The 6,841-nt window shown below is 39.3% G+C and overlaps 2 non-coding genes across 2 annotated transcripts; both read right to left on the bottom strand.

The window, feature by feature from the left end:
* Positions 1-1,377: 1,377 nt before the first annotated feature.
* On the bottom strand, positions 1,378-1,485 carry LOC148563621 (small nucleolar RNA R71). The gene has a single exon (XR_015884747.1). It is a non-coding gene; the product is annotated as a small nucleolar RNA R71 (small nucleolar RNA).
* Positions 1,486-5,013: 3,528 nt separating this feature from the next.
* On the bottom strand, positions 5,014-5,121 carry LOC148563620 (small nucleolar RNA R71). The gene has a single exon (XR_015884706.1). It is a non-coding gene; the product is annotated as a small nucleolar RNA R71 (small nucleolar RNA).
* Positions 5,122-6,841: the final 1,720 nt, after the last annotated feature.

The following is a 6,841-nucleotide window of genomic DNA, read 5'->3' as shown; positions in this document are numbered from 1 at the left end:
TGAAGAAGGAAAACTGGCGTTTAAACGCCAACCAGGGTACCTGGCTGGGCGTTTAACACCCAAAAAGGTAGCATTTTGGGCGTTAAACACCAGAATGGATCCATTCTGGGCGTTTAACGCCAGGATGACACTAGAGGGAAGATTTTGTTTTTAATTCAAATCTTTTCCAAATTTTCATAATTTTTCAAAATCAAATCTTTTTCAAATCATATCTTTTCAATCATATCTATTCAAAATCAATTTCTTTTCAATTTTTTTATTTATTACTATTTTCGAAAATCCTTGCTACAATTAGTGATTTAGTTCAAAATTTTCAAGTTGTTACTTGCCTATTAAGAAAGGATCAAATTTTAAATTCTAGAATCATATCTTTTAATTTCTTGTTAGTCAAGTAATCAACTTTAATTTTAAAACTTTCTTTTTTAATTTGATTTTCAATCATATCTTCTCAATCATATCTTTTCAATCACATCTTTTTCAAAATTAATTTTCAATCATATCTTTTTTATTTCTAATTTTAAAAATATTTTTCAAAAATCACTTAATTTCTTTCCCAACTTTAATTCTCGAAAATCATCAATCAAATTTTCAAAATTTCTTTTAATTATTTCAAAATATTTTACTTTAATTTCAAAAATTCTTCCCCTCTTCTCACATCCTTCTATTTAAAGGACTAACACTCCTCCACTATCAACAATTCGAACTCTATCCCTCTTGATAAGTTCGAATTCTTCTCTTTCTACCTTCTCCTTCTATTCTTCTTTTCCTCTGACACTTCAAGGAATCTCTATACTGTGACATAGAGGATTCCATACTTTCTTCTTCTCTTTTCATATGAGCAGAAGCAAGGACAAAGGCATTCTTGTTGAAGCTGATCCTGAACCTGAAAGGACCTTGAAGAGAAAGCTAAGAGAAGCTAAAGTACAACTCTCTATAGAGGACCTAACAGAATTTTTCAAACAAGAAAAAAACATGGCAGCCGAAAACAACAACAATGTCAATAATGCAAGGAAGGTGCTTGGTGACTTTACTGCACCTACTCCTGACTTCTATGGGAGAAGCATCTCAATCCCTGCCATTGGAGCAAACAAATTTGAGCTTAAGCCTCAATTAGTTTCTCTGATGCAACAGAATTGCAAGTTTTATGGACTTCCATTGGAAGATCCTCATCAGTTCTTAGCTGAATTCTTGCAAATATGTGACACTGTCAAGACCAATGGGGTTGATCCTGAGGTCTACAAGCTTATGCTTTTTCCCTTTGCTGTAAGAGACACAGCTAGAACATGGTTGGATTCACAACCTAAAGAAAGCCTGAACTCTTGGGAAAAGCTAGTCAATGCCTTCTTGGCAAAATTCTTTCCACCTCAAAAATTGAGCAAGCTTAGAGTGAAAGTCCAAACCTTCAGACAGAAGGAAGGTGAATCCCTCTATGAAGCCTGGGAAAGATACAAGCAATTAATCAGAAGGTGCCCTTCTGACATGCTTTCAGAATGGAGTATCATAGGTATCTTCTATGATGGTCTATCTGAACTGTCCAAGATGTCATTGGACAGCTCTGCTGGAGGATCTCTTCATCTGAAGAAGACGCCTGCAGAAGCTCAGAAACTCATTGAGATGGTTGCAAATAACCAATTCATGTACACTTCTGAAAGGAACCCTGTGAATAATGGGACAAATAAGAAGAAATGAGTTCTTGAGATTGATACTCTGAATGCCATACTGGCTCAGAACAAAATATTGACTCAATAAGTCAATATGATTTCTCAGAGTCTGTCTGGAATGCAAGCAGCAACAGGCAGTACCAAAGAAGCTTCATCTGAAGAAGAAGCTTATGATCCTGAGAACCTAGCAATGGAAGAGGTGAATTACATGGGAGAACCCTATGGAAACACCTATAATTCTTCATGGAGAAATCATCCAAATATCTCATAGAAGGATCAACAGAGACCTCAACAAGGTTTCAACAATAGTAATGGTGGAAGAAACAGGTTTAGCAATAGTAAGCCTTTTCCATAATCTTCTCAGCAACAGACAGAGGATTCTAAGCAGAGCCACTATGACTTAGCAACTATAGTCTCTGATCTAATTAAAACCACTCAAAATTTCATGACTAAAACAAGGTCCTCCATTAGAAATTTGGAGGCACAAGTGGGTCAGCTGAGTAAGAAAATTACTGAACTCCCTCCTAGTATTTTCCCAAGCAATACAGAAGAGAATCCAAAGAGAGAGTGCAAGGCCATAAACACGTCTCATATGGCCGAACCTGGAGAGGAGGAAGAGGCAGTGATCTCCACTGAGGAAGACCTCAATGGACGTCCACTGGCCTCCATGGAATTCCCTGATGAGAAACCATAGAAATCTGAGGCTCACACAGAGACCATAGAGATTCCATTGAATTTACTCCTGTCATTCATGAGCTCTGATGAGTATTCTTCCTCTGAAGAGGATGAAGATGTTACTGAAGAGCAAGTTGCTAAGTAACTTGGAGCAATCATGAAGCTAAACGCCAAGTTATTTGGTAATGATACTTGGGAGAATGAACCTCCATTGCTCACTAAAGAACTGGATGACTTGACTAGGCAGAAATTACCTCTGAAAAGACAAGATCCTGAAAAGTTCTCAATACCTTGTACCATAGGCACCATGACCTTTGAGAAAGCTCTGCGTGACCTAGGGTCAAGCATAAACCTCATGCCTCTCTCTGTAATGGAGAAGCTAGGGATTTTTGAGGTGCAAGCTGCAAGAATCTCATTAGAGATGGCAGACAATTCAAGGAAACAAGCTTATGGACTTGTAGAGGATGTCTTGGTAAAGGTTGAAGACCATTACATCCCTGCTGATTTTATAATCTTAGAGACTGGGAAGTGTATGGATGATAAACCACTATTTTATAGTTTATATTGTGTTTAATTGAGTGGTTTTGTCATGATCCTTACCCACTTATTCATCAATTTAGCATGCATTTAGATTTCCTTCCTAAATTCAGTACATGTTTGAAAACTGCTTCCTAGAGACTTTAATTATTTATTTTTAATTCTCCTTTATTACATTCGACGCTGTGATCTGTGTGTTAAGTGTTTCAGACTTTATAGGGCATGAATGAGTTGGAGATTGGAAAGGAAGCTAGCAAAAATGGAAGGAACACAAGAATTTGAGGAGATAAACAGCGAGAAGTGACGCGGTCGCATGGCTCACGCGACCGCGCGAAGGAGTGCAATTCGCAGTGACGCGGCCGCATGGCTTGCGCGACCGCGCGGATTGGAAAGCGCAAGCGACGCGGTAGCGTGGACGACGCGAACGCGTGGAGAGGAAAAAGCGCAAGCGACGCGGTAGTGTGGACGACACGATCGCGTGACATGCGCGATCTGCATAATCTGCAGAATTCGACGGGGGCGATTTTGAACCTTATTTCGGCCCAGTTTTCAGCCCGGAACAGCAGACTAGAGCCAGAGAATATGCAGAAACAAGGGACACAAACATTCATTCATTCATTTTTAGATCTAGTTTTTCACTCTCTTAGGTTTTTCTCTCTAGTTTTTAGAATTTTAATTTTCAATTGGTCTTAGCATTGGAACAGTGAGCAGAGTTATTTCCTCATCAAGACTTCATCATTCTAGTTTGTTCTCTTAACTTGGTTCTATTCTTCCATGTTCTTTGTTATGTTCAATTTTGTCATTCAGATACTTTTATGATTATTTAATGCAAGGATTATTTCTTTTTAATTCAATTTCAATTCCAATAATCATGTCTTCTTTTAATTCCCTTTCATGCGCTATGGATTCTTTATTTACAATGCGTGAGTAGTTTCCTTACTTGATGGGGAGTTGATTAAAAGGAACTCTTGAGTTGGAAGGATTGAAAGAAAATTTGTAATTGGGTTAAATGTTGGATTGCTATCCTGTCACCGACGCCAATCCCTTTGAACTAAGTGGGTTGCAACTTGTGAACAGATCTGGCATTCCCACTTGTTTGACTTTCCCTTACCTAGTAAAGGATAACAAAACAGAACAACCATTAATTATAAATTAATCTTACAATCACACCATCAATGATAGAGATTCTAACCAATCAATTCCCAGTCAAGGCTTTTATTTATATTATTTAAAAATCCTCAATTTAAATTCCAATTTACTTAGCTCAACTTCTTGGAACATCTGATTAATAAAACAGCACACTTTTCTGCAACTCGTTGGGAGACGACCTGGGACTTAAAACTCCCAGTAATTTTAATTTAAACTCTCTGTGACATATTTCTAAATTGATAAGTAGATTCTCGGTGAGTTAAGAACTATACTTGCAACGTAACCATTTTAATAAATTTTTAATTCACCAGCTTCTGCTTCCCATCAATTTTTGGCGCCGTTGCCGGGGAGTTGCAATAGAGTGCTAATTTTATTAATTAGAATTTATTTATTTGCATTTTATTTAATTTTGCTATTATGAGCTGCATGTTTCTTCCGTCAAATGACGCGTTCACTTCCTGATCCGCGCTTGCTAATATTCGATCCTGAAATTGAAAGGACTATTTCACGAATAAGGCGAGAACAGCGTAGGTTAGCCCGCCCTGAGGGCGGATCTGAAAGTGAATCTGAGGAAGAAACCAGCCCCCGTTCTACTGATTCGGTTGTTTTACGTGCAGAAAACATGGCAGCTATAAGAGTTACCATTCAGGAGGAAGGAGCTCCTGATTTTACAATGCAACCGTTTCAAGCGCATCATCCAGCGGTAGCTATGGATTTTGAAATAAAGACCGCACTGCTAAATTTGATGCCCAAGTTTCATGGCCTACCTGCTCAAGAGCCTATCAAGCACTTAAGAGACTTCCAGGCAGCCTGTTCTACTGTCAGGCGTGATGGCACTGATGAAACTTCAATTCTGCTGAAAGCTTTTCCGTTCTCTCTTGAGGGAAAAGCAAGAGAGTGGTACTACACTCAACCTCTAGCAAATGTATCCAACTGGGATACACTCAGAAAGGAGTTTCTGGAGAAATTCTTTCCGTCTGAAGTTACTGATAAACTGAGGAAGGATATCTCTACAATTGTTCAGGATGACAATGAGACTCTCTTTGAATACTGGGAGCGCTTCAATAATCTTCTGGAAGCATGCCCCCACCACATGATTGACAAGATCGTGCTACTCAGCTATATCACACAAGGTATGAGGCCCCAAGATAAGACCACATTGGAAAGTGCCAGCAATGGGTCTATGAAGAAGTACAAGACCACTGATGAAGCTTGGCAATTGATCAGTGATTTAGCTGAATCCACTCGGAATCACAGACAGAAGCAAGGCCGTTCAAAAGCCGTTGCAGAAGTATCTTCTGGCATAGAGACTGCTGCTCTAAATCGAAGCATCTGTGAGATGACCAACCTGCTGAAGCAAATGCAGTTGAGTCAACAAGCTCAGCAAACTCAACCGCAGCAAAACCAACAACTAGTTCCACAAAGAATTTGCAGAATTTGTGCTGATTACAGCCATTACACTGATGAATGCCCACAGCTCCAACAAGAAGACAACATGGTGGCATCCACTCACAACTTCTATGACCGCCCCAACCAAGGGTACAATCAAAGTGGAAATAATAACCATGGATGGCAGGACAATTCAAACCAGAATTGGAGGGACAACAATAATAGGGGAGGCAGAGATAATCAGGGAAATCAGAGGTGGAATAATAACAACAACAGGCAGCAAAATCAACCTTACTGAGCACCTCACCTGAGGCAAAACTAAGGACCACCGAACAATCAACAGCAAACCTCTCAATTTACTCATTCTTCTGTATCTTATAATGAAGATTTATTACAAGCTTTTGAGAAAAGACAACTGGCCATGGAAAATACCATCGTGAACAGTATTAACGCCAGTCTGAAAGGTTTCACCTCTACTCTGCAAGCTCTTATGACACAACTTGGTTCAGCACAAAATTTCAGTAACCAACCTTCAAGCACCACTGGAATCCCCTCTCAACCATTACCCAATCCAAAGGGAGGCATTAATGCAATCACCCTGAGGTCCGGAACCACATTGCAGGAGAGGAATCAGGAGGAACCAAGCTCACCAGAATACGCCTCAGCTGAAGAGGTGGCAGAAATCGAAGATGTTAAAGAGGAAGAGGACATACAGGACATAGCTGAAGAAGAGATAGCTCAACCACAGGAAGAAGCACAAAAAGGCGCAGGCACCACAGAAAACACTACTCCCATTCCATTTCCACAACTTGCAAGGAAGCCCAGGAAGCAGCTGGAACCTGATCCTAAAATGGTAGAAATATTCAAAAAGGTTGAGGTAACTGTTCCCCTTTTTTATGTTATTCAGCAGGTACCTAAATATGCAAAGTTTCTAAAAGACTTATGTATCCATAAAGACAAAATTAATGAATTAGAAACTTTTCCTTTAGGTAGTTCTATATCTGCTTTAATGGGAGGATTACCTGAAAAATGTAGTGATCCAGGTCCTTGCATAGTTAGTTGTACTATCGGTGGTGTAGTAATTTATGATTGCATGTGTGATTTAGGAGCATGTGTCAGTATAATGCCTTTGTCTATATATGATGTTTTAAGGCTCCCTCCCTTAAAAAGGTCGGCAGCTCGTTTTGTGTTAGCAGATAAAAGCATTATTACCGTGGCTGGAGTTGCTGAAGATGTTTTGGTGAACATTAAAGGGCTCACATTTCCCACTGATTTTTATATCTTGGAGATGCCCCATAATGATTCAGATAAGCCATCATCAATCCTACTTGGAAGACCATTCCTGAAGACATCAAAATTCAAATTGGATGCTTTTTCAGGAACATACTCCTTTGAAATAGATGGCCGCATAGTGATCTTCAATCTGAATG

The sequence above is a fragment of the Arachis ipaensis genome, chromosome B5 (genome assembly GCF_059453495.1).
Source record: "Arachis ipaensis isolate K30076 ecotype BB chromosome B5, ASM5945349v1, whole genome shotgun sequence".
In the NCBI taxonomy this organism is placed as follows: domain Eukaryota; kingdom Viridiplantae; phylum Streptophyta; class Magnoliopsida; order Fabales; family Fabaceae; genus Arachis; species Arachis ipaensis.
The sequence above is the reverse complement of the archived record's forward strand: the minus strand, read 5'-3'. Positions and strand labels throughout refer to the sequence as shown.